Below are 11,496 nucleotides of genomic sequence, written 5' to 3' on the forward strand. Positions count from 1 at the left end.
AGTGGGTTAAGCCTCTGCCTTCGGCTCAGGTCATGATCCCAGGGTCCTGGAATCGAGCCCCCCACATCGGGCTCTCTGCTCAGTGGGGAGCCTGCTTCCTCCTCTCTCTCTGCCTGCCTCTCTGCCTACTTGTGATCTCTGTCTGTCAAATAAATAAAATAAATAAAATCTTTAAAAAAATATATTTTATGGGAAAAATTACTTTTCTGTCATTCTAGTCTAGCAGCTGGAGCTCTAATATGTGTGTGTGTGTGTGTGTGTGTGTGTGTGTGTTTGTATAAAAGAAATAGCCTGTATAGTCACCTTTAGAAATTATAATGAAATATGCAGTGGCTAAAGACTTGCGTTCTAATTAATTCCAATGTTTTTACATTTGAGATACTGTTTGCAAATGTTTGAATATTCATAGTGTTTTTTTAATCTGCTTTAAATAAGAATAACAATAATGCAGACTGAATAGAATTAATTAATAATGAACATTTCACTTTGTTAAATGTAGATACTTGAAGAACTAGTCCAGTACATTGAGAGGGATGACATGACATAGAACAGAATAGTCTGTGTTGTATTAGAGAGGACTTTTGTCTCCTTTTCCTGCATCATGTATTTGGTTAACCTTCTATACACTAATTGCCTTCTCTAGTTGGGCCAGACCTTCCTAGGAACCTTACATGCTTTTTGGATGTATCTTCACAGGTAGATATTTAAGGCTCTAGGGTAGTTTCAGGAAGGAAGAGTTTTCTCTTCCATTTAAGGTCCTTCCAGCTGGACTAAGAATTGAAATGGCGTGAGTCTGATTAGCAGGAGAAAGTTGGGGAATCCATATAGACTTGAAATTCCAAATAAAGTGAGGTAACATGATACTTTTATATGAGCTAAGGAAAGAGGTAGAAGTCTGAGGATACAAAGTGGAGAAAGATAGGAGCATATGGGTGTCAGTCAGTTAAGCCTCTGACTTGATTTTGGCTCAAGTCAATGATCTCAGGGTTGTAAGATGGAGCCCCACCTCAGACTCCATGCACAGACTGATTGATATCCTCTGTCTCCCTTTCCTGCTCCCAGCTTGTGCTATCTAAATAAATAAATAAGTAAATAAATAAAATCTTAAAAATAAATGGAGAAAGACCATTAGCAAGAAGGTTAAAGGAGGTGTTTGGAAAACAAAGGTTGACCTATTATGTTAATTAGTTTCTTAGGTAAAGAAGAACCTCTGTTAATAGCTCCCTTCCTGGTACAGCAGGCAGCTTAGGGGGAAGTAAAGAACTTGCCCTGAATCCCTTTATTGCTTTTAACTCAAAACAATGTTCATGCCAGAGTGTCCCATCTTAGGGCTGCCAGCCCTTGGCTCATATAGTAATGAAGTTTGATCACAGTATTAGGAGACCATCCAAAGTGGACGGAATATAGTAGGCACTAAGAGGTGGAAGAAATCAGGTAAAACTGACAGTAGAATGTCTATGTACAGCCAAAAGTTTACAGGTTTCCAGGTTAGATCATAGGTAGAGGGGCCATTTAGGTAATGCCTGGGTTTTGCATTCTCCAAGCATGGATTTTTTTTTTTTTAAGATCTTATTTATTTATTTGAGAGGGAGAATGAGACAGGGAGCTCAGAGGGAGAAGCAGACTCCCTGCCAAGCAGGGAGCCCAATATGGGACTCGATCCAGTACTCCAGGATCATGACCTAAGCCGAAGGCAGTTGCTTAAGCATCTGAGGCCACCCAGGCGCCCCATCCAAGCATGGATTCTTGAGACACAAAGAATCCTAATTTGCAAATCCATTAACCAGGATTGGGGAAATGATCAGAATAGAATACTATAAATCAAATAAAAAGATTCCCTCTACTGGTCTGAATAATCCTTTAGAAGCCACATACTATAAAGTTAATAAAGTGGATGTCATCCCATTTTAGCACGTAAAATAATCTGGAAACATTACAGAAATATTACTTTGAAATTTCTAATAATCAATCCTATGTTACTTAGAGATTTTCAGTCCAAGCATGCTCTACTCCATCTTCAATCTGAAACTGATAATGTATTGCTTGTGTTGTTAACTAAATTAATATGTAGTGTTCTGTCTCCAAATTTCTAGTGATAATTAAAGTATTCCTAAAATTTAAAGACTTTTCTTCATATGCACGTATAAAGATCAAATGTTCTCTATCTCAAGATAGGTTCAGTAGTTTTTAAGAGAATTTAACATAAGGAATGAAAATCAAATGTGATTATTAGATGTTAAATACAGGTGCTAAAATTAAATATTTTCTTAAAAATTAGAGTATATATTATATAAGCTTTAGAAAGTGGCAAGTTATACAAATTGTTTGATTTCCTTTGAAGGAAAAAAACCTTAAAACTATGATAAGGTAAAATTAATTCTGTGATAATCCAGAAGGGCCTAGATTTTAATAGGATTCAATTTATGTGCCATAAAATAAAATGGATAAGACAAGAGAAAGAATGATAACATATATCTAACCTAATAAATCTGAGAAAAAGTCAAGAGAAGAGCCTTTCTCAAGGGAATAAAGATAGCTTGTTACACTTTACCTGCCAAGAAGAAGGAGAATGAGAAAGGCAGTGAAAGTATATAGCAAAAAATGTACTGTGTCTCTGAATAAAACTCATGATATTCCAAATTCAGAATTCTGCCAGCAAGTACATTCTCTTAGCTAATTAGAATCAAAGGAAGTGTTTTGGGCCAGATCTAGCTGATGTTAAAATCTCATCGTTTCCATCCTTGGTATTTTCCTAACTTGAGAAAATACTATTTTTAACTGAAAAAAATAATGAAAATGTATTCCACTTTATTTACTATCTTAAGAATATTAAACATTCACATAATTTTTATATTTATATGATATTTCACTTAGAAAAAAGACTAGAAAACTTTCATCGAAAATATTAACACCATGATTCTATAGTTATTGGGATTAACTATATATTTGCTTTTCCTAAAGAACTTACCCTGTTTCTTGTTTCAAGTTAAGTGGTTAAGTAAATCCCCTCACCTGGTTCTTAATAATATCAATAATAATACTAATAAAGTGATTCCAACCTAATTACAGATTTAATATATTTCAAATTGTTACTGCTTCTCCTTCCTCTAGCTATCAATCAATTAAAAAGCTAATAAATTCAGGTACTTCTGGGGCACCTGGGTATCTCAGTGGATTGGGCCTCTGCCTTCAGCTCAGGTCATGGTCTCAGGGTCCTGGGCTCTCTGCTCAGCGGGGAGCTCAATCAAACACTGATTGTTGATGATATAATATTAACTATATTTCATAAATTATTTTAATGAATACACAAGAAACAATTCAAGAATTAACAGATTTGTATATGGAAACTGAGGCTTAAAAAGATAAAATCTGGGGACGCCTGGGTGGCTCAGTGGGTTAAGCCTCTGCCTTCAGCTCAGGTCATGATCTCAGGGTCCTGGGATAGAGCCCCACATCTGGCTCTCTGCTCAGCAGGGAACCTGCTTCCCCCTCTCTCTCTGCCTGCCTCTCTGCCTACTTGTGATCTCTCTCTCTGTCAAATACATAAATAAAATCTTTAAAAAAAATTAAAAAAAATAAATTCAGGTACTTCTTAAATATTTTCCTTTACTTAGCATAAGCATACTTTTACATAGCATCCTTTGTCCATTGCAAAAGCTGAGGTTTAAAAAAATTCTAAACATTACAAATTGATATCCAGTTGACTCCTTCTTTCACAACTTTATGTCACAAATTTGTGATGTTGTGTTAACATGATGAAAACTTTGGGAATATAGGCATTGTCAGTAATCCGTGAAATAAACTGATACTCCACATAGACAGCATTCTCAGAATTATCAACAAAGCTTCACAAACGTCCACAGACATAATTTACAGAATGAACCCTAGAGAAACTGAACATAAAAGTGAGTTGAAAGTTTCATATTATTATAGAATTTCAAAATGAAAAAAAAAAGGCCATTAAATCAATGTGACTATCTTCAAGAAATGTAGAGCATTATTTCTTCAGTTATATTCCCCCAAGATTTGTCCAACCTAGTTTTAAATGACTAAAGCAATGAAGCTTCCTCTAAGCATCCTTTGGGATACTATCCCATAGCCTAATTCTAAGTACTATTAGGAATTTTGGTAAGTGTGTGAATTCTCAGGACATTTTTATGCCTTGTTTCAGCAAATTGCTGTTCACAGATGACTTCATCAAAAAAGGTGTTTTTGTATAGAATCAGATGATTGAAAAGTCATGCTGCATTTTGCATAATATTTGATAGCTATTACCATCCTGAATAACATGTACTTATTTCCATGACTCATTTTCTTCTATTATGATTTTATATAGTTTGTAAATAGAGTTACTGTGAACGGTCTCATGATGTCTGAAAATGGAAGGTGTGGAAGTTAAATGCAATCAAGCAAGAAAGATTAATTAAAAAAACTTGCACCCTCAGATAGTTTTCAAAGATTGTGAGCATTTTGTTGTTTCTATGATATGACTACTAATTGTTATAAATAACCGATACGACATTCTTTAACAAGTCGTTTCAGAAAATAGTAACCGTAGGCCAGAGAGCAAATATGTATTTGCGTGTACTTCATGGACATACACAGGTATATAGGTACACACACATCTAAATATAAAATAAATATACATAAACACATTACCTATATATGTGTGTGTATGTATTTCTGTATATTTATCTTTCTGTATCAGCAACACTATAATAATCACTGCTATGTAGACACATGAAGGAGAGGATCTAGGTTAAAATATAAGTTGGAACTACCTCCACATTAAAATGACACCTGGAGTCATTTAAAATAGATGAAAATCTCTCAGGACTAACTATAGGATTGCTGGTAAGGACGGGGGTGCATAGGAAAGATTTGTGGTTGTATCACCATTGAAAGAAACTAAATAAAACAAGGAGAGTCTACAAGGAAACCAAAATAGACAGACCAGAGAGGTAATAAGGAATTTAGAAGAATGAGACATGAATATCAAATGACAGTTTGGTGCTGATAGTACATAAATTTCAAGTGAATGAATCTGAGCTTGCACCTGCATCAGCTGTATGGCATTACCTAGGCTTCCAAATGTCTCAATGCCTCATTTTCATCTCCTGCTTAAGAAAAAACAAGCAAACAAAAAAAAAAAAAAAAAAAAAAGAAAGGCATGCTTAAGTACATTGCAGATTTGAAATGTGGACTAAATATAATATTTAAAGTCCTATGAGATATAAAGACTCATTTGATATTTTATTGTGCATCTCATTAACCCTATAATTAACATTTGTGTTAGAAATATCAATTTGCAATGATCCAAATGAAGAATAAATTATTGTGGGAAAAATAGAATAATGTGTTCAACTGACTCTAGAAGAAAGAAGCTTTATATGGATTTTTGTCACATACATTATGTGTGGTGCATTATGCTTACTGTAGAATATTTCTTCTTTTTTTTACTCTTTTGGTATTTAGGTCCACAAATGAACTCAGTAAAAAAGTCACATATAACAGGAAAGAACAACAGAATTAAATGCCACTACAAGCTAAATTTGATCAAAACATTTCACTACCTTACTTTTTGTGGATATCTGAAAATTCTTCTCAAATAGTAATCATTTGTCCACTAAACATTATTTTATTATTTTCCATATATACGAGTTTGAGAATGGCATAAATTTTGGTGAATGAATTATCCCATTCACTACATCACTTTTGTAAGTATGATTCCTGCAGTTTTGTGTCTCTACCATTATAACTTTGTCTTTCTCTATGTCCCCAAAAGATTGAACCTTTAAACTGGGTTAGCTTTGACCTTTGAAGTGAGATTAGGAAAAAAAGAAAAAAGAAGAAGAAGAAGAAGAAGAAGAATAGTCCAGTTAAACTGTTACTACTCAGCCTTTGGTTAACGAAATGTGGTATTTATTATTTTATCATTATTATGTACACTGAGTTTTTCTTATATAAGATTACTTTAGAATAAAATCTCATGGTGTTTGTTTATACATAAAGCTTAGAAAGGTCAAGCTTTTTGAAGACCTTCCAAGTTATATTTCAGAATCCTATTATTTACATTTTTTCGTAATGTTAAATGTCATTTTGTTTGCAGGCAAAGAACCAACTTCATTCCTCCATTATATTAATGTAATGAATGAAATTTAAAAATGCATCATCAGATTAGTGAATCAGAGAAAGAGAATGCCTATTACTACTTTTAGTCAGACTGCACAATACTATAGACTGGGACAAGGTCAAATGTTTGCTACTGCTGGGTTGTATTATCATATGAAATGTAGAATAATGAGGTAAGACAAATTATACATAGTCAATGAGATAATGGTTTACGTTCTACATCTAGTTTACAGATTAAAGGAAAAACATGCATAGTATGAGGAGTTAGCCACAGTTACCTAACCAAAAATCTTGTAAAGCCCATTTAGTAGAGACTAGTTTAATTCACTATGTAAATATTATATTCCCTGATGTTTTGTATTTTACCCTAAGAGTAGCATATATTCTCAATTTAATTTCATAATTTACCGATATACAGGCATTGCCAATTGAATTATTTATATTAATCATATTGAAAATAAGATCTGTCAGGAACATATTGAAAGTGAAATCAGAAAGTGATTTTCAAACTCATATTTTTGTGCTGTGGATATTGAAAATATAGAGAATCATGAAAATTTATGGGAGGCATCAAATGTATCACCATTGGGCCTTATTTAGACTTCGGACATCTTTGATCATATCATGATATGTTCATTTTGACCAGCTATGTCAAACAAAAGTGTCTCTAAATAGCTTTATATATGTTGATCGATTTCCAGTTTTTCCAGTTTTCTACAATCTGCAGTGATTGGTCTTCTTTAGATGAATACATTATAGCCGCTTATAGGCGTTGAATTTAGCAATCTCATTTTTCCCTCAGAAGACTTGAAAGTATAGGTATTGTATATATGCAATCAGATCAAAAACTCATACATTGTGACATAAAACATTGATGTGTTTGCAGTAAATTAAAGATGGTTAGGTTATTTGAACAAAAACTTTAAAAATAGTTTAAAAAATTAGGTTGTGGTCTAGAAAATTGATAAGAACTATTTAAAACTCTTCCAGGGAACCTAGCTACTCACTGATTTCCCATAGATCCCATAGATGATTAATATGGTTTATTTATTTTATATCTACACATAACAACATATTAACAGTTAATAACATTCAAATTCAATAAATGAAAGCACAAGATCTATAATATTGCTTTAAAATAGGTACCTCCTCAGTGGACTTCTTGGGAAATAGAAATCAATTGCTGCCCAAAATTTCACTTGTCAACTTGGTAAAGTGCCAACATTTTAACTTAATTAAAATTAAGTTAATTTTATGTAAAATTAAGTTAATTGATCTCCAAGTACAGTCACCTTATGAGGTACTAGAGGTTATGATTTCAATATACACCTTTTGGGGAGGGGATGCATTTCAGCTCATAATAACCCATTTTCCCAAATAATTAAATACATAAAAGAGAATGGAATAATGATTTTAATAACACTGGGCCATAATCACGTGTCAAAATCAGGTTATAACACTTCAATTTATATAATTTAGTTATAATACCTTTGTACTTTGTAGGCACATTGGCTGTGTGTGTATGTGTGTGTGTGTGTGTGTGTGTGTGTAGTATCAGAGAGACCATGCCAGAATCTCAAATTACTGTGTTATCTTTCAAAATTTATTTTGTAAAAAGTAGGTTATTATAAAGTTAAAATCTAGTATTAAATGTGATAGTTTAGTTTTAGAGCCCGATAAAGTTGGTTTCCTAATAAAAATTTACTTCCTTTTTTTCAATTCCAAGGTTATGTATTTTTCATTAGGTTATTTAAACCAATGAAAACCAAATAAACAACTCCCTAAAACATAAATGAATTTTATTCTTTTTTATATATAAAGAGAAAAAAACCCTGAAATTTACATGTCATTACTGCATACTAATACATTTTCAAATTGATGATTCAAGTTAAGTTTACTTCATAAATTGGGATGGATGCTCAAGACATTAAGAACTGAGTATAGTGGGACACCTGTGTGGCTCAGTCGTTAAGCGTCTGCCTTTGGCTCAGGTCATGATCCCAGGATCCTGAGATTGAGCCCCACATAGGGCTCTCTACCAGTGGGAAAATTGCTTCTCCCTTTCCTATCCCCGCCCCCGTTTGTGTTCCCTCTCTTGCTGTCTTTCTCTCTGTCAAATAAATAAATAAAATCTTAAAAAAAAAAAAGAACTGAATATAGTGAACATATATAGGAGTGTGTGTGTGCATGTGCCGTATGTATGTTTCGTGTACATGTGTGTGCATTTATATGTCTTCCTTAAGTAAGAAAACAAAGAAGTCAGCTCCCATATTAAAAATCAAATATCAGTCTTTTACTGGCCCAATCAATACATAACTTTCTAGGGTTTTTAAATAAGATTCAATAAGATTCAATGACATTTAATTTAAGCACCTCAAGCTTTTGGACATATTCTCAAAAAGAAAAAAAAAATTAAGCTTAGTACAGAGCCCTGCACATACTAAAGTATTTGGTAAATGTTTGTTAAATATAAAGATCTTCAGGAGTTACTGTGATGCTGGTAGTCAGTTTCCCAGGAATCTACCCTCTCTAATTAGCTTACAACAGAGCCTGCTCTTTTTTGTCTTCTGGGGTCAGCCCTTTGGTGAGAAGGGAAGAAGGGTGCACAACAGGAAGCAGCATAAGTGGAATACTGACAAGAGAAAAAAGAAGCCAATAAACCAAACCAAGAATCTAATTTATCTTATGCTACCCAAGTCCCCTCCAGATCTAAAAGGGCAACTGCTCTCTGGCACTCAGAAATAAGAGGCAAGGATTATTGCTTGGGCAGAGTGAGATGACTGGAACAAGTCCTGAAATATGTTTTAGAACATTCTTGGCTACTGTTTTTCTGATTCGGGTGGTATATTGAAAAATAATGATCATTTTCCTGTTCTTTTTTCCTTTTTTTTTTTTTTAAGATTTTATTTATTTATTTGACAAGGAGAGAGAGAGAGAGAGAGAGATTTATTTGACAGAGAGAGAGAGAGAATGTGAGAGAGGAAACGCAAGAAGGGGGAGTGGGAGAGGAAGAAGCACGCTTCCCACTGTGCAGGGAGCCAGATGTGGGGCTCACGCTGGTCTTGATCCCAGCGTCCTGGGATCATGAGCTGAGTGGAAGGCAGACGCTTAATGACTGAGCCACCCAGGCGCGCCTGCCTATTCTTTTTTCTTATTTGATGGCATAAACAAAGCAGCCAGTCTAGCAATGAGACTGAAGTTATCTCTGGAATGGGGAGAGGAGAAAGGACAAGAGGAACATCTTCAAACCTTTGAATTAATTTTACTAATTATGTAACATGAATCAGGAGTGTTTGCTGTAGTCCTGACTGAGAACTTATCAGTAATCAGACACTGTTTTAGTAAAAGTGTAAAGGTCATTTGTTGTTGTTACTTGTATGTAAAAATAATGACTTTATCTTTAAAACTGTAGATGGTACTTTGAGCAGATTGTCTCAGAGAATTGCCAAGATATCAATCAGTTTGGGAGTTGGTGGCAGGAAATTAGAATGAGATACACAGCAAAGTGTCAATGACAACAAATGTGCATATCTCTGCCTTTTTATCAGGTGTTTTTTTTTGTTTTTTTAATTTTTTTTTTAAACAACAAAGAGAGACCTGGATAAACAAATCTTTAGCAAAGAAAGGAAAATCCTACATAGGATACGCAAATGGAGAAATCGTCTGATGGAGTAAAGTTAAGTCTTTCCAAATTTAAACACATGGAGAACCTTAGTCCTATGTCAGATTTTTCTTAAATGTATGTAATATTCAAATTAACTGTATAAGACTATTTTAGTGATTCTCATTTATATTTTTAATAGATAAAAATGATGATTGTGTTCAGCAAACATTCAAGTAGTTTATACACTCTAATTCCTTGAACAGATGAAGGGAATTGAAAGTTAGTCAACACTTAGAAAATTATGTCTCCCTGTGTAAAACATCATTTCCATAGAAAACAATATCATAGAGGACAGCTGTGTTTCAGTTACTGTGTAATAACCAAGATCTCTGAGAAGGTACAGTTAACAAATCAAAATTAAGGGTAAAACCATGGGATAGAGTGACTGACACCAAACAGAGGAAAAGATCTTTGAAACTGAATGAATGTGATCTTGGATGGATTATCTGTTTACATGGTTGTCAAAGGAAAGGATGATGGTTAGAAAAATAAGAAAAGATGAGTAACTGGTGGTCCCAGGTTGTTGGCGGGGCGGGGGGGGGATGGTGGTGCTGCTGGGCTATATGCTGTGAGGGAGGGTTGAAGCCTCCTGCTGCCAGAGGAACCCCTTGGCCACAGTAAGCATTAATAATTTATTTCTTCTTTGAGTGGATCAACAGTGTCCTCCAGTTCCTAGGACTCTATAAGAAATACGGAAAACTTGTATTCTTGGGTTTGGACGACGCAGGCAAAACCACTCTTCTACACATGCTCAACAGTGACTGGATTTGGCCAATATATTTCAACATTAGATCCAATATCAGAACAGGTGACAATTGCTGGGAAGACTTTTATAACTTTTGATCTTGGCAGGCATGAGCAAGCAAGTCAGGTTTGGAAAAATTATCTCCCAGCAATCAGTGGGATTGTCTTTCTGGTGGATTGTGCAGATCATCCTCACCTCATGGAAACCACACTTGAGCTAAATGCTTTAATGACTAATGAAACAATACCAATGTGCCAATCCTTATCTTGGATAACAAAAGCAACAGAACAGGTGCAATCAGTGAAGAAAAGCTCCGTGAGATATTTAGGCTTTTTGGATAGACCATAGTAAGGGTATTGTGACTGGGAAGGAGCTGACTCCCTGCCCCATGGAAGTGTTACTTGCAGAGTGCTCAAGAGGCAAGGCTATGACAAGGGCTTCCACTGGCTTTCCCAGTATATTGATTGATGTTTGGACAGTGAAAGCAAAAGAGTTTTACTTCTCTGGACTGACCCTAAAAAAAATAAAAATTAAATAAATGCAAAGAAAAAGAAAAAAAGAAGAGGAAAAAATAAGAAAAGAAAGGAAGACTATAAAAAATAAGTTAAAACTGTGAAATAATGAGGGAAATTACCTGTGATTAATAAGTGACAGAGGAATGCAGATTTTAACCTCTGTTGTACAACCACAATTTCCAAAGATTTTATTGTTATTATTATTATTAGATATTGTTATTGAAACAAAACTTATGCATACTAGAATTATTTTACAACAGCTTTTTCATTCTCAGGTTCTCTGACTCATTTCTGGTTGATTAATTTTACCTTCTCTTAGATTTTTTAGATTTTGTCTATTTTTTAAAAGTATCTATAAAAAATTGAATTATAGATAGGCAGTTATTTTCTCTCAGATCATTAGAAATAATTTTTTGATCTAAATTCTTGTTACCATGGTT

The 11,496-nt window shown here is 34.1% G+C and overlaps 1 pseudogene; it reads left to right on the forward strand.

Moving 5' to 3' along the window:
* The first annotated feature begins 10,250 nt into the window (after positions 1-10,250).
* LOC116870314 lies at positions 10,251-11,009 on the forward strand (annotated as a pseudogene).
* Positions 11,010-11,496: the final 487 nt, after the last annotated feature.

Source organism: Lontra canadensis, unplaced genomic scaffold (assembly GCF_010015895.1).
Source record: "Lontra canadensis isolate GAN:19392208 unplaced genomic scaffold, GSC_riverotter_1.0 scaffold22, whole genome shotgun sequence".
NCBI classification, from domain to species: Eukaryota; Metazoa; Chordata; class Mammalia; order Carnivora; family Mustelidae; genus Lontra; species Lontra canadensis.